Source organism: Triturus cristatus, chromosome 2_1, assembly GCF_964204655.1.
Source record: "Triturus cristatus chromosome 2_1, aTriCri1.1, whole genome shotgun sequence".
In the NCBI taxonomy this organism is placed as follows: Eukaryota; Metazoa; Chordata; class Amphibia; order Caudata; family Salamandridae; genus Triturus; species Triturus cristatus.
This window is the reverse complement of record NC_140581.1, coordinates 110,115,248-110,132,327: the sequence shown is the minus strand read 5'-3', so window position 1 is coordinate 110,132,327 and position 17,080 is coordinate 110,115,248.

The window sequence follows — 17,080 nt, the reverse complement described above, 5'->3', positions numbered from 1 at the left end:
GATATTCTCAATAATAGTTCAAGCTTTTGAGAAATAATCTATTGCCCATATTTTACGGGGAAAGAGATAGGAGTAAAAGAATGTCACATTGACCCTTCAACGTGGGTCTTACATCTTGAAGAAATATATGGTTTTGACATTCCAGATGTTTCTATTGTTGTACAGGAACGTCCCAGTAGCAAGTTTAAGTTGGATTTCATTGAGGAGGAAATCTGTAAAGCATTTACCCTTATGCCCAAGAATAAAGCCCCTGGTCCGGATGTTGTGCTAGCCGATCTGTTTTAAACAGACCCAGCAGTTTGGGCCAAAATCTTAATTAAGATTTTCAACGTCATCTGTAAGGTACGCTTTCCCCCTCTTGGTCTAAGTCCATTATTATTCCTGTGCTGAAAAAAGGCCAGAGAGATGACCATCGTTGTTATGGGCCCATCTCTCTGATTGATTCCATTGTAAAAGTCAGCGGGCGGGTCTTCATCAGCAGACTACTTACAAGGACAGTTGAGAAGAAGATCTTATCTGACCTACAATATTGGTTCTGGTCTGGAATGGGTACCCTCAACCAATACCCAAACTATACATTTATCATTGGAAAATACACAATTGCTAAGAGGGGTTCACTACACCTTGCTTTCATGGAATCCACGGCAGCTTTAGATAGAGTGGAGAGGAGCAAGCTATGGGTGACCTTTGTTAATACGGGTATTGACAGGGAAATCTTGAACTTCCTACATGAGTTGCACAGAGATCTGACTGCTACAGTTAGATATGATCAGAGGGGCAAACTAACTCATTCATTTAGCTTTTAAAGGGGGGTTCAGACAGAGTCGTATCCTGGTCCATTTGGTATTCACGCTTTATATCAACAACCTTGGCCCAATCGTGTCGGAGGCCTGCACAGATGTTCCATGCGTGGGCAAGCATCTTATTCCAGCTCTACTATATGCTGATGATGCGCTACTAATAGCGAGAATCTCTATAGGACGGAAGCGCCTTTTGAAAGCATCCGTCAGCTATATCGATTAACTGGAGCTGAGTGCTAATTATGGTAAATCTCACCTAATGGATTTGGGCTCTAGGGATATGAGTCCCAAGAAATGTATTTTAGAAGGTTAAGATATTTCGAGAGTAAATGCTTTTTCATATTTAGGTGTAACATTTGACGAACAAGGGTCTTGGGGTTCACTGCTCAGAGCAAAAAGGAATATTATGGCCAGAGCTTTTGCATCTGTATTTGAGTTTGCAGCATGGTTAGGATCGAAGCCAATGCAGGCCTTGTTATAGATTTATCAATCCAAGTGTATCCCTGTGGTGAGTTATGGGTGTAACATCTGGGGATACAGAGGTGCCATTGAGTTATAGATAATTGAAAACATGAGGCGGTTACTTTGTCTTCCCAATCTATGTCCTCCTATACCCTACATGAAGAACTTGGGCGAGATATATATCGAACCTATTAGCCTTACATTCTCTGGCCAGATGGACTTCTGTATGCTTAAACAAAGAGCTGACTTTGAATCAGGTGATTATGATTGACTGCATGAACTTAGATAACTCTGACACTCACTAATCTAGGTTGCCCTGATCTTTATAGTGCACCTGAGCAGATTGTCTCGGAAGATTCATTGTGATAAAATAACCGATTAAAGGATATTTGATGACGATGAACAAGTTTGGGTCTACTGAGAAGACTTTGGTGGTTAGTGGACATATGGTAGTTTAATATCTGTGCATCAATCTTTTATGCTGTACTGTAGGTAATTCATGAAAAGTACCCCACAGGACATCCTGGTGCTAATGGAGAAGATATCACTGCTCAAAGTGATTGGACAGGACACTATCTGAATGGGAAACATCCATTACAACGCACTACTTTTACAATGCAGTCATTACAACGCAACATCCTTTACATCGCATGCCATTACAACGCAGCTATTACAATGCATGTCACTACAACGCATGCCATTACAACGCATGCCACTACAATGCATGACATTACAACCCATTATAAGATAAGGAATCGGAAATAGTAATTTTACCCCTACACTATCAAACACTTACCCTACTGTTGCACTCACTGGAGTGGGAATAGTAATTTTTACCCCTACACTATCCAACACTTATCCTACTGTTGCACTCACTGGAGTGGAAATAGTAATTTTTACCCCTACACTATCCAACACTTACACTACTGTTGCCCTTAAAGTATTATGCGTTGTAATGGTATATGTTGTAATGGTATGCGTTGTAATGGAATGCGTTGTAAGTGTAGTTTCTAAAAATGCTTTGTGATGGCATGCGTTGTAAAATCATGCATTGTAATGGATGTTGCGATGTAAAAGCCGCGTTGTAATGGCATGCCTTGTAAAGGTTTGTGTTGTAATGTTTCCTGTTTGTCTGAAGCAATAGCTTTGCTGCAAGAGTGGACAAGGAACGCCAGCCAGATAACTTGTTTTGATTTTCAGAAATGCAGCGGACTTGAGTAGTAGAGAAACAGAGAGTTTGGGAGGGGAGATATATATATGAAATTTCAACCTGTTGTAAGCATAGCAAAACTAGTGCGGACCGTGTGGACCATGAAAAAAGTTTTACCAACAGAGTGCTTCCTTATAGGAGGTGCCTTAGAAGAGAAGCCACAAAAGGTGTAACGGACAAATTCAGAACCAACCTGGCAGCTGGGTTGTGTACTAACCGGAGACAGCGGGTGAGATACACAGTATTCCCAGATACAGAGATTTGCCTCAAACTAGACACAAAGTGATGAGAGCATGGCAACAGTTTTACTGGAAGATTCAGGAAGTAGATGGAGGATTTTCCTGAGCAGCGAAAAGCCTAACTGCCTGGTCACCTTGCTAAGTGAAGAGAAGCTTCCTGTCTATGATGAATCCTACATTTGTGGCTGAATTGGATGGTGTGGCTGGAGCCCCAAGTTCAGGTGGCCATCACGAAGGGGAGCATTTGACTTCGGGACTTACAAACAGTGATAACTCAGTTGTGTAATTATTGAATGTGACGCAGTGATTTTTCATCCAGGTAGCCGCTGCTCTCATACAGGAATGACATTTATTTTGGATGGTGTCTGATTGAATGAATGATCTGGGTGTCATCAGCATATGACATAATGTCAAAAGTGAATGAGTGCACCAGGGATGCCTGATGGGTTACATAGGCATTAAATAAAGTTGGACTGAGCAAGGATCCCTGGCGATCTCACAAGTCAAGGAGGCCTCAGAGCTGAAAGGAGGAAGTGAGACTGACTGAGTTCTAGAACACGGAAATGAACCAAGACATTTCAAAGCTTGATAGTAGATTTCAGCTTTGACAAAGCTGCGGAAAAGAGTAGAATGAGAGCTCATGATGAACACAGCTGACAGGTGGAGCAGAATCAAGGAGGTGTAATATACTTTGTATAGAAGAAGTCTCAAGTCATCAGTGACTACAACTAATTTAGTTTTGGCGATATCAAAAGGGTGGAAGCCAGATTATGCTTGGTTCATGATACAGTTAAGTTCTGGATAGCAGGAAAGCTACTTGTTTACAGCCCTTTCCCGTATTTTATATGGAAAAGGTAAGATAACAATAGGGTGGACATTACTGAGGATGTTAGGGTCTGTGGAAAGATGTTTTAGCAGAGGAATAACCAATTCATGTGTTCAGCATTCCAGGAATGCAGCTGAATGAAGAGACAAATTTCAAAGCTTGTCAAGCCTGCAACAAGGATCTCGAAGGCCACGACAGCAATGCAGGGAGAGCGGAAGTCAAGTGGTGAATTCAATTTACCCGAATCCAAAAGGTCTTTGAAGTCAGCGTCAAATAAGCTGTATTCAGTTTGCCAAGTACCATCAAAGTGTACAAATACAATAACGTGTATAAAGTCTAAAATACAATTTGTGCAATATAAAAGGTAAGTGGGTAGAAGAGGCCATTAACATTTTTTCACAGGTTAAAGAGATCTAATAAAAATAATAAATCAGTTATAATGCCAAAGGTACAGCAGCATTGTTCTAATATAACGTCTGAGCAAATCTAGCAGAGGACTAATGTATCCTTACTTAGCTTAGTGAGTGTACAGTATTATTATCTAATTGAAGATAGTCACACGAAACCCAGCTATCAGAATTCAATTCTAAGAAGGAAGTAATGTACTCTTCTCTCTAGAGTACAACTTTTGAAGTCATCTTTGGTAAGCTCAGAGAATTTAGCAAGAAAGAAGCTGTAAAATAAGATCAGGATGCTCCAAGGGAAAGAACCAAGTGTAGGTTGGAGAGTGATGCCTGCCTGAATGGCACCCAATTTATCACAGAAGAACCACTGGTATTTTGGGAGCATTTAAATATTTTTGCTGTTACAAGGAACCAACCACATGCAAATCATCTTTAGTCCTTTTCTAAATGGAAGAGCCTGGCAGAAACCACAAGGTCACAAAAGCAGCCCAAGACAAATGTAATTCTTGGTAAAGCGCAGTTACACACCCGCGAGGGTCTCAGGGTGCTAGGGGGGAGCTGAGGTGGCTTCTTTGAGTACTGGGGTCATCTGTAGAGCCAGGTCTTGAGGTCCTTACTGAACTGGAGCATTGTAGGGACTTGCCAGAGGTGGAGGGGGAGGTCGTACCAGGCCTTGGCTGCGAGGTAGGAGAAGGACTTTCCTCCCGTTCTGGTCTTGTAGATGTGTGGAATGGTGGCCAGAGAGAGGTCAGCTGATTGGAGGTGTCTCATGGGTGTGTGGAAGGAGAGGCAGTTCAGGTATGCTGGTCTGATATATTGTTGAGGGCCTTGTGTGCATGTGTGAGGAGTTTGAAGGTCATTCTTCTTTCGATGGAGAGGCAGTGGAGATCACAGAGGTGTTGGGTGATGTGGTGTGAAAGGAGATGTCTAAGATCAGCCTGGCTACGGTGTTCTGGACGGTCTGGAGTAGGTGAAGAACTTTCTTGTTGCCGTAGTCCAATTTGCTACTGATGAGGGCGTGCATGACTGTTTTTCTGGACTCAGATGTGATCCATTTGAATGTTTTTCTGAGTATGTGGAGAGTGTTGAAACAGTCCGAGGCTACGGAGTTGATCTGGTGGTTCATCATGAGCATTGCGTCTAGTATGATGCCGAGGTTTTGTGCGTGGTCTGTCGGGGTGGGGGTATTTCTGAGGATGGGGAGCCACGATGTGTCATCCCATGTGGAGGGGGTGGAGCTTAGGATGAGGACTTCTGTTTTCTTGGAGTTGAGTTTCAGGCAGCTCTTCTTCATCCAGGTGGCAACGGATTTCATCCCTTCTTGGAAGTTGTGTCTGGTGATGTTGGGTTCTTGGTGAGGGAGAGGATGAGATGGGTGTCGTCAGAGTAGGAGACAATGTTGAGCCCATGTTTTCTGATGATTGTTGTGAGGGGGACCATGTAGATGTTGAAGAGGGTGGGGCTGAGTGAGGATCCCTGGCGCACTCAACATCTGGTCTCTCTTGTTTCTGAGAGTTAGTGCGGAGGGCTAACTCGCTGCTTTTTGCCTGTGAGAAATGAGCATATCCAGTCAAGGGTCTTTACGTGGATACCCTGTTGTGTAGTCTGGTGGCTAGTGTGTGGTGGGAGACAGTGTCTAAAGCAGCCAAGAGATCCAGGAGGATGAGGGCTGCCGTTTGGCCCTGGTCGAGGAGGGAGGTGGTGATGTAAGATGCGGAGTTGGCATTGGCCCAGGTTTCTGTGAGGAAGGTGACGTTGGGCGCGTGGGTGTTGAGGAGGTCCCAGATTTCTATGTCGCGCTTGTGTGGGGCGCGCACTTTGAGGCGGAGGCAGTTGAGTGGCTTGTGAACAGTGTGGTCCTGAAGGCTGGGGGCTGCTGCTGGGGTCCGGAGGTGGGTAAAGGTGCAGCAGCAGTGATGACAGGAGATTGGGCATTGGGTGTTGCTCGGCATCGAAAGCTGGCAGTGTTGCTGCGTCCGGGGTTGAGGGTGTGAAGGGTGCTGGAGTCATAGCGGAGACTGCTCCGAGGACCAGGGTCCCTGGCACTGGTTGCGATCAGCACAGACGGGCTAGCCTTTGGCGCGAGTGGCATGTCTGCTGCACACCTGCTGTGCAGCAGCGGCGCGGACGCCATTAAATAGGGGTCGGGGAGGGCTGTCAGCTGGGAGGTGGGAGCAGGAAGGACACAGTGGAGGGGGGAAGGGCTGCAGGGGCATCAGCGGTGGGGGGGAAACACAGGAGGCGCAAGAGAGAGAAGAGAGAAAAAGAAAAGAGAGCAAAGAGAGAAAAGAGAAAAGAGAGCACAGAGAAAAAAGCCAGGAGAGGCAGAACTGGAGAAGAGAAGAGTCCTCTCCTGCTGGACCACCAGGGATGAGGTGCAGGCAGGAGCCCATGGCCGGAGGAGGGCCTCAAACATCCTGTCACCGAGCTCCGGTGGTCCAGGGGGCAGCACTTAGTTGTCGAGCTGCGTGGGGAGGAGAGCAGCCACAGTGACCAGCAAAAGGGATGCATTTTGAAACATTTCAAGATTATGTGCTTGATTTGTATTTTGACAGATGGCAAATTGTTCCGCCATGCCAAGCAGGTGGTATTCATAATGCATTGTCAGTCAATGCATATTGTTGTTTGGTACAAGGCGGTGTCATGGTGGTACAGTCCTGCACCAAACAGTTTTCTTTTTTTATTTTCAAAAAGAAAATCCTGAAACAAGATCTAAAAAAAATAAATACATTGTAATGCCCCTTTTGCCATGGGAGTCATCTGCTGTGGTGGGAGAGCAAAAAGAGTTTGTCTGGCGGTAATGGACAGAAACAATATATGGTTATATGTCAACCCATCTTGATTGGATGGGCAGACATACGGCCATTGTTCCAACATCCCTTACTCTGTTGAGTTGGTGAGAGGCTTGGCAATGGCAGGGCAGTCACCGCTGTAACCAACCTAAGGGCCGCCCACTTATAAATTTGGCAGGTGAACTATTATGTTAGCGATGTAACAGCTTCGGAGTATACATACCGCTAACATATAAATCGGGCCCTATGTTCTGAATCTTTGTTGCTATGTTTGCTATTATGTTTTTATTTCCTCTGTGCTCCTAAATCATACAAATTAATGACTACTTAAATAATATGCAAGAGGGTGGTATTTGGGGTAGATTGATAGGTAAATGTTTGATTGGTGCGCAGCGCAAGTAACATTTTAGTGCTACCTTTTTAGGTTTCGCCTGCAAAGAGTTTGCACTGTGCTTGTGAAATCTATTGTATTTAATATAAATTATTAAACGACTTGAATACCGCCCCTTTGCTTTTCTTGCTTTTCATTGGTTCCTGTGTTTTTCTCTGTTTCTATTAGCTGTAGCGTAATCTTTCCTTTTGCTCCTCAGTTTCCCAAGCCAAACTGCTGTTTCCCTCCGCTTTTCTGGAACTATTTTTCAGCATTTATTTTAATTGGTACATTATCCCTATACTGCTTCCTGTCTCACTACTACTTGAGCGTATCACTCTTTGTATTTGAAATGGATTTAGCTCCAGTGTTCCCCTAATTGCCTGGGAATCCACCACTCCGGAGAATGACGCTGTGCATTGCGTACCTTGTTCTCAAGGTTACGGCAGCAGTCACAGCTTGCTCCTGTTGCACCGCCCAATTCTTGGCCCATATAGGCGCACTTAGGCCTGGAACGCATGCTTTCCAAGCCTTGATTTGATCATGGCGAGTGTCCTTGGGGATGGCGCTCCGGCAGCATCCTTCAGAAACTGGGGATGAGAAGCTGAAGCTCACAACCACGCTTGCCTCGTGTGGAAAACCTCATGCAGTGGGACTACACATTTGGAAAGCCACAAACTCCACTTGATGGCAGTTCAATCTGCAGACATATATGGAGGTATTTGCTAGGCAAGATTACGTATTGCCTTCGCATCCTCTGTTTCAGTGGCGGCTCAACGCGAATCTTATGTTAGTGGAGAGGTAGTCAGAGGTCTCAATTACTTGTTCTTTTCAGACACCGCACAGTCTCTGTGGCATGGTGTTAATAAGTGAGCACCCCTAGTTATGCATTTCTTATATCTGTAGATTAACTGAGATGTACGAGGTTACCTTTTACAAATACTAAGAAGTTACCTCTTTATAGAACTTCAAATTGAGAAGAGTCCAGGGATCTTGGGGATAACGCAACTATGAACTGGTATCACTTTGCGTTCTTTGAAATCAAAAAGCTGCATGTCATCACGTTATTCCCTGGTAAAGAAATTTTCAGCAAGGTGCGAGGGTTAGGAGATGTTTTTATCGGAACAGGGTCTGCTCAATGCAAGTTAGTGGACCGATAATAGAGACGTTCAACATGTTTTACATGCCTCCTGTCCGCACAATGCATGTTGCACGGTGTTCCAATGTTTCCAATATCCACTAAATTTAAATTTCTAAAGATTAACTGATGTTGTGGGCAAAGAGGTTTTATGTAAAAAAAAAGAATTAAACAAATATGTAGCCATTGACTTTTGGTGAAGTTGGGCTGTTTTTCTAGTAATAACATTGGACCATTTCTTATGACAATGCAGCTTAGTATACTGTCAGTCGATAGTGACCAGTAGAAGTTTGTTTGGATATCATCACTGTTAGACCTGGCATATCTTGGCTTGACTACCCCTGACTTTTTGCCTCTACCCCCTTTACTGTTAGAGGCTTCGGGTATTTTGCCACTGCTAATCAGTGTCAAAGTACAAGATATTCCCTGTGTAAAGTGTAATGGTAATTGGTTGGACATGTTTGGTATGTGTGCCTTACTAGTAAAGTCCCTAGTGATGTGCACTGTATGTACCAGCACTAGTAATGCAAAGGCGCGCAGTGAAGGGAACTCAGGCCTACAGTGTAGGGCCTGCGCACAGTTTGCTAAGTTAGCATTTTGTCCTGACAAGTGCAACCACTTGTCAGGCCTTACTTTCCCTTTTTTGTACACAGTGGGCACCCCTGTGGTAGGTCTCAGGTAACCCCTCGGCAGGGTGCAGTGTAAGTAAAGGGCAGGACATATACTGAGGTGTGTGCTGTGTCCTCACAGTGAAAAACACTCTATTTCGTTTTTCACTGGTGTAAGGCCATCCTGCCCATAGGACAGAATAGGGGAGGCTGGGTATTGGGTAGCCTAGTTTCCTATAAGTTTAAAATGGAGAGGTGAAGTTTAGTATGTATGAACTTAGAGTGTCATAACACATCTTTCTATGAAAGTGGTTTTGTCACTGTGTGTTCAGAAACAACTCTTTTAGAAAGTGGCTGAGTTTTGTGCTTTAAGCATTTCTGTGTGTCTCTGCTGAATGTGGATTGACTGTTTGGGTCTGACAAGTGAGAGGAGTTGGGAGAGGTCTTGACCCAGGAAGGGGTTGAGTTGGCACCAGGCTGCCCAGCATCTGGAGAGTAGGGGGAGGAGAGACCCGGGAGGTGAAAAGGCCTGGGCTGCTGCTGTAAATCAATTGACCCATCTCCTGCTGAGTGATTAGGGATCCAGACCCCCAGTATTAAAGGGGGAAAGGTGACACTGGGAGGGAGACATCCAGAACGAATTTAAGCAGGGGTCAGGGACCCCTGAGCACAACGAACTTCAAAGACATTTAAGGGTATAACTATGAGAGCTGAGGCCCTTGTACGTTGGAATAGAAATGGATTGAGACTGAAAAGACTTAGACCCATTTTGTGGTCAAGAGGAACCTCTGCTAAGGAACGAACAACTGAAGAGACTGATGGGAAGGACCAATCCTTGCTTCGTGACATGGGGTTGGTCTGCAGTTTGCTGTTTTAGCCAAGAAAGAGGCTGTTGGGACTGTGCTGTGTACGCTGGGTCCCCCTGCTTGAAGAAGACTATGCTTTGTGCTGTGTCTTTTAACTCCAAGGGCCCAAGGTGAGCTGGCTCCCTGTTTGGAAACACAGAAACATAAAAGTTTCTGGAGAAGTTTTGAGCGACGTGGTGGGCACGTGTTGTGGCAGCTTGAGACCCTCGGAAGGTGTGCCCTGTGATCTTGGACACACGGAGTAGAAGTGAGATTCGGACGCGCTGGATGCATGTTGTGGTGCACATGAGGTGTTGGTGAAGAGCGCCTGGTCAAAGTGTACATCGAAGGTGAAGTGAGTCTCGGACGCGCTGGGAGCGTGTCGTTGTGCACCGCAGGCATTTGTGAAGAGCGCCTGGTCAACATGTGCATCGAAGGTGAAGCGAGTCTCGGACGCGCTGGGAGCGTGTCGTGGTGCACTGCAGGCATTGGTGAAGAGCGCTTGGTCAGCGTGTGCATCGAAGGTGAAGCGAGATTCGGACGCGCAGGGTGCGCGTTGTGGTGTACCGCAGGCGCTGGTGAGGAGCGCCTGGTCGGCATGTGCATCGGATGTGAAGGGAGTCTCGGAGGCACAAGGTGCGTGTCGTGGTGCACAGGAGGCATTGGTGAGGCGCGCCTGGTCAACATGTGCATCGAAAGTGAAGTGAGTCTTGGATGTGCAGGGTGCATGTCGGGGTGCACCGGAGGCGCTGGTTTAGAGCGCCTGGTCATGGAGTGCACCGGAGGAGAAGGAGACTCGGACACGGTGTGCGTGTTGTGGTGCAGCCAAAGGCATTGGTGAAGAGTGCCTAGAGAGCGGGGCACCGGAGTGGAGTAAGTCTCAAAAAAGCAGTGTGCGTGCTTTGGTACAACCTGGGACTGTGGAGGAGATTGGCTCATCATCGTGTGCACCGGAATAAAGTGAGTCTCTGCAGTGCGGTGTGGGTGTCTTGGTGCCAACTGAGACAGCAGGAAGGAGTGCCTGGTGAACCTGCACTCGGAGTTGACGTGAAGTCCTATCAGCGTTGTGTGTGTGTGGCTACGTGCCAGAGGAGACCCGGAGGGTGCTGTGGTGAACGTGCACCCGGAGTAACGTAATCTCAGAGGCGTGGGGTACGTGTGCCCTGCGGCTGCCTGAGACCTTCCTAACAGTCGCAGCCTGGACCGGCAGCCCCGGTGGAGCTAAGCTGCCAGTCTGAGGCCCATTTAGAAAGTTATGCACTGAAGGCCCAGTTTTCTGAAGGGGGAGAGGAGAGTGGGGTCACAGCCCCAGGTAAAGTGGATCACTACCTGGGCGGGATGCGGGCTCGGAGGGACACTCTCTTGGCCTCTCAGTCCTTCTGGCAATGTGAGCCTTTGCTTTACGTATTGCATTATTCCTTAATTGTAAAGTACATGATTGTAGCGGTGCACATTGCATTATTTCTCCCATTGCAAGGTACCAGGGTGTATCGTTACGCATTGTAATATTTCTCCATTGCAAAGTACAGGATTGTATCGTTACGCAGTGCATTATTGTTTGTCCATTGCAACGTGTGTGATTCTAGCATTATGACCAGCATAGCATTTTGAAAGCAGTGGTTGGGATTTGAACCTACTAACCAGCCGGAACGATTATTTCCCTTTATTATATGTTGGCTTTTGTTTCGTTTATACTTGTTTTATCAAACTCGTGTGGAGTCCATTTGTGGTGTCACCAGTGGGTTGCTGTGGGCGTGGTTGCACATACTGTACACTCGTACCTTGGAGATATGCCTGGCTGCTCGTGCCAAGTTACTAAGGGGGTGAGCAGGGCTATCTCAAACGGTGTCCTTACTTGGCCTAACGTTGAGGGAGGAGTCCCGGGTCTAGCATTTGGTGATAGTAGTGCGGGACGGGGACTCCGGCTTCCAACAATCACTAATTAAATCAGGAGTGTAGAATTTCTTTACCCAACGTTGCTCACAATATGATTAAGACAGCTTTTCTTGATATCTTCTACAGCTTATTTATGTTTAGGACTTTATCACAATTCACAACAAGAACAGGGTCAAAAAGTCTCTGGTGTCTCACATTCCGAGTAGGTCTTTTTAATTTACTGTTTTATATACATTAGGACCATTGCTATTTAATGATAGATTATCGGCAGTGGGGTTTGTGACAAGGCGGCTGGCTTTCTTTTAAGCGCTTTGGCTTCTCAGAATTCACAGCTTCTTTTCAATCTGTGAATTCACGCTCGGTCGGATGATAAAAAGACTATTTTTGATTATCGAAATATCCCTTGTTTTTGTTCTCCCCTTGTGACCAATACTTATGAGCTTCAATTAATATTCTGAGACATAGGTAATCGAGTCTCTAGGACAAGTGATTTCTTTCTTCTTTTCGCATAGGTTGTTCATAGCAGCACTTAAGATTTAGCTTTTCACTGTCGGCTCTATGCACCGACTCCTCTTTACACCTTCCCCTCATTATGCATGATTTTACACAGCACTCTAAACTTCCCTCATCATTAGGATATGTTTTAAAGGTGAGGCAATGAGATTTCCAGCTTGCCTATTTTAAATCCCCAGTGGACTGCTAGAACTCGTGAAGGGCCTGCTCTTTCTCACATGCTTAATTCCTTCAGCGCACAGCATAGAGACATGCATGAGTCTCCCTAGACTTAGGTCTGGTTTAGTGGACAAGCATAGTGGCCCATATACCTGGGGCCCTTTTTATTTAGCATGTTCTCATGGTCCCATGGTACCTTAGTGTCCCCTGTGAAGTTCTGATCAGACAGGTCGACCTGCGTGCTGTCAGTGGTGTCCCGCTTCCTAGAGGAGTCCTGAGCACCACCAGCAGCAACTAAAGCTGCTAGATGCTTTCCTGCTGTTCATCCTGCTGACACGGGGCATACAATTTGTATACTGTCTGCTGGTGGGCACCTTCCTTACCACCTGTTACTGCATAATATATTGCCTTTCACAATAAAAAAGTAATTACACTTTTACAGGGTTCCCTTAAATTATATTGCACAACTGCTCAGCAAGCTGAAACAAAAAAAAATTATTAATCACAAAGGTCAAACCTAATGTATTTACCAATGCTTGTTCTGTTATGTCATGCTATGAAACTGTCTGAAACATTATAAAAGATGACCATTTGGGGAGGAGTTAGCACACTCATTCATGTCGCTTACGGCCTGATTACGATAATGGCAGTCGGACCGCCGCCAGCTCATCAGTGTTGGATGGATCGCCGACAGGCCATCTGTGGCAGTCCAACCACCCGACAGGCCGTTGGTCCAACTGCTGTATTTGGATTCCAAAAACAACAATTGATGGACAGAATGCAGAACAATGTCATACATTCACCCCAGTACAGAGATCTGGACCTAAATCCATTGTGTTTTTGCTCACCATTGTCATTCCAGTTTGGACCCATCCATGTGCAAATCAGTCTTGACCCTGTGCCCAATGGGAACAGTCCAGCCTGAACTGCCAGGCCAGGTCCTCCCTAGACTAGAAACGGTTGGTGGAAAGGTTAGGAAGGGGGTCCAAACAGGTTGCCGGGGCGTCGGAGTCCAGAAAAGTTTTCTAGGTCTTCTTGACTATAACCCACACCCCAGAGCTTCAGAAAGTACTCAGCATTACGATGCGACTATTTCTGAAGATGTGTAGTCACAGTGAGATTGAGCCGAAGTGAAAATATTGACATTTTGACATTTAACAGAGCATAATTTTGGAAACAGACAAAATCACAGGCACATGCTGCATAATAATGTAGTTTATTTTCCAAACATCGTGTTGAGAGGAGCTGACACAATGAGATGCTATTTTAAAATAGAGACTTGCAAACCCCTTGTCTTCTATGTGCTGACAGGCCCAGCACAAAAGGTAACTAGAGCCATTTGGAGATAAATCAACATTTCGCCACTGTCCTACCTACAAAGCTTCACAGAGCATGACAGCATCTTCCCTTCACATACACATAGGCCAATCACCCATGTTCACATTTAATAATATTATCGTATAAATGATGTGCCTTTTTTATAATATGACCATAGTCTGACACAGATGAGCCCTGGCAGTAGCAGTGGGCCCCTCATTAGGGCGGAGGAGCGTCACCCCCCTGCTGCCAGTGCAGCAAAAGTGAAAAATAAAAACGTAATAAAGAGAATTATCGGCTTCTTTTTCACTGCTACTAGCCAGAGCAGTGTTTGGGGGCGGGGCACTGCTGCTGACTGGTAGCAGGGGAGTAGTGCTCACTTCACCAGTTTACACTGTGCAAGTCACTTTGGCCAGCTGTCTTGTGATGGCCAGCCTGACATGGCAGTGCACACCTCTCCACCAGCTGCCTCAGACAGCTGGGTGGAGAGCAGGCCTCCTGTGCCTGCTGGAGTGTCGATGCAGCCCCTCCAGCCAATCCTGGCGCTGCTCTCATGCTGCTTATGTGCGGCATAAAAGCAGCGTTGGGATTTACAGAGGAGGGTTGCCTGAGGCGCCATGATGTGCCGTTACACTGACCGCATCCAAGAAGAAAACATGGAGGAGAGAGAAACACGGGTATGTACTTTTTTATTTTATCGTCTTTTTGGCCTCTCCTGGGTTTGGCTCCTGGTCCCCTCGACGTCCCTCCAGTGTTGAGGGTCACCATCCGCCACTGCCTGGCAGTCCTCATCTTTGTTGGGCGACGGTGACATTATTGTTATTATATTATTGCACGAGGTAAAGGTGCCACATGTTGTTAAAAGGCCAATCAATAGATTGCGGTCCTTAGCATAGGTCAAAGGCAAGGTTGCATTATGTTAGTGTAGGCAATCAGGCTTTTGATTGAGGTGGTGAATACCCTTCTCAAGCAACAACCACAACCGCTGTCAAGGGTGAACCCCAAACTGTCAATAAATTAACCTGTTTTTAACCTTTGAGAGCATGGTAACAAAGCAGTCAGACTTAATTTAGAGGCATGTGTAAAGTATTTATGCAACACTCAAATGGTAATGAAGTGAAAACACAAAACAAGAAAAATCCCACTCCAATTAAAAACAATAGGAACATTTTTAATAAATAAAATAACACCAAAACAAATTAAATCCAATCATTAGCTTTGGAGTAATTAATTTTATACTTTTAGAGGAAAAAAGTGTCTAAAAGATCACACTGCCAACAGCACTCATCTAGTCGTGCAAGACTGGGGCAAAGTCGAAAGTTATGGCTGACCGTGATGGAGCACAATACAGATACACAAAGCCAGATCTTGGCTCACTGTCGAATATATAAGACATTTAGATGAAAAATATCTGAGAAGGTCAAGTTCAGGGGGCAAGGCAGCTGGAGTTGTCCGTGGAGGAGGCGTTATCATCAGGCAGCCACAGAATAAAGGCGCAGGGAAGATTTCTACCTCTGGACTTTGTCACTTTTTTGGAAGTTGATAAATTTCCAACAGTATGAAGCTGCAAGCTGTAGCCACAGAGGGCTCCACAAAGCTGGATACCCTAGTGAAGAAAAGCCATTTTTTAGTGGAAAATGTTCTAAGTCCCAAGTTTTGTTTTTGGCTGTTTGGGCACCTTAAGTGGAACTCCGCGAAGTGACTAAAAAACTCTGCTGTGCTGCACAGAGTTCTGCAAGCGGCGGATTGCGATAGGTCACACCGTTCCCGCTGATTTTTAGCGCGGGTGTTTATATCCCCTGGAACATCAGTCTGAATGGCACCATGCCCAGTGCAAGAGGGCACTGCTTCTTTCTGCCACACAAGTAGATTTTTTACTCATGTGGCAGCTTCCACAACGTGAATGGATGGGTCTCAACGCAAGCAGTTGTGACCATCCCCGGTCTAGCGGTCTGGCGTTGGATTCTCCTTGCTTGCGCTTGCCAACTTTAGGTTGGCGAACGAGAAAAAAACACTGCTCCGCAGAACTCTGTGTGCTCCGTGGAGTGTGGTAATCTCCGCAAACTCCTGGAACAGAGCTGAGTTCACCCCCCAGGCCTATTGGGCATCAGTTAGAGGGTAGGAATTACTTCAGGCAGGGCCCAAGTGCAGTGTTTATGTTGATGGAGCTTTATGTGTCCTGTAGCTCAACACAGGAGGCCAGCCAACTCGCCCTTGGAGTCACTTTGGTAGACCTGAGCAAGCAGAGTTACAAATCAGTAATGCTTCAGAGCACATTTTGCTTCATATGGAGACAGTGAGAATCTGGACCTAGTTTGGGCAAGCTAAAGAATGCAAAGTTCTGTAAAGTGCAGCAAACCGATTTTGGTTGCAAATATTCATGTAATTAAACAATCAATATTTTTTCATAAAAATCTGCTCTGACTGTTCATCCCAGCTTGCCAGAATTATTTGTACATGTGGGGAGCCAGGGTCAAAGGAGGCACCAGTTTCCTCTTGTAACAAAGTCCATCAGTTTATTTAATAAAACTAAGGGGCATATTATCAAGACACGGCGTTAAAATAATGCCGCTTTAGCCCTTGTGAATTCCCATAGAAACCCATGTTCTGGTGTCAACATGGGCTTCTATTGGAATTCTCTGCGGCATATTATCAAGCCCATTATCGCCGCTTTAGCAGCAGTTTTTTGACGCTAAAACGGCGATAATTTTAACGCTGTTCTTGATAATATCCCCCCAAGTGACTGCAAGGATGACGTTCAATGCATTTTCTTCTTTAGAGCTTTGAACCCAATCAGTACAGGACCTCAAGAGATGCAGATAGTGTTAATTCCTCATGATTCCCTACTCTGGCAATCCAATAGAGTCCCATCTGCTAAATATGACGTGATCCTTTTGCTGTGTCATAGCTTTAAAACTAAGGGTCAGTCACATACGGGAAACAAATCAACTTGTAAGTGCTGTAACTCTACAATGCTTGTCTTATTTCTGACATGCCATTGGATGCTGCTCTGTTTCAAATCCTTTTCTCTATTATTATTTTGCCTGTTTTATGTGTTTTGGATATGCTGTTCAGATTCTATGCATCTACCATCGATAATATTTCCTCCACACAATGGGCCTTGCAGGGATGCTGGTGGAAATGTATTCTGAATTAGCCCTAAAAAGTTATATTTTCAGAAAAGCTAAACAAGTGGTCTAGGAGGCGACAGATTATGGGTCTTCTTTAGAGGTTAGCAGCTGGGCTTCTCCATCGCAAACATGGCCGATGAGATGTCCCATCCACCGTTTTACAAATGAATTCTTGGCAATGCCACTATTAACTGGGGACATGATACCCACCATGATTTGTCAAATATTTTGTCCGCCAAAGCCGCAAATGAGGACGTTAGTTCTTTGCTTCCAAGCCTGATACTAGGCAGCTGAAGGGCAAAACTACCAGTCGAGAAGTACAGGAGGAGAGTGGAGGTCACAAATAAGAACAGACAGGATGAATATTCTG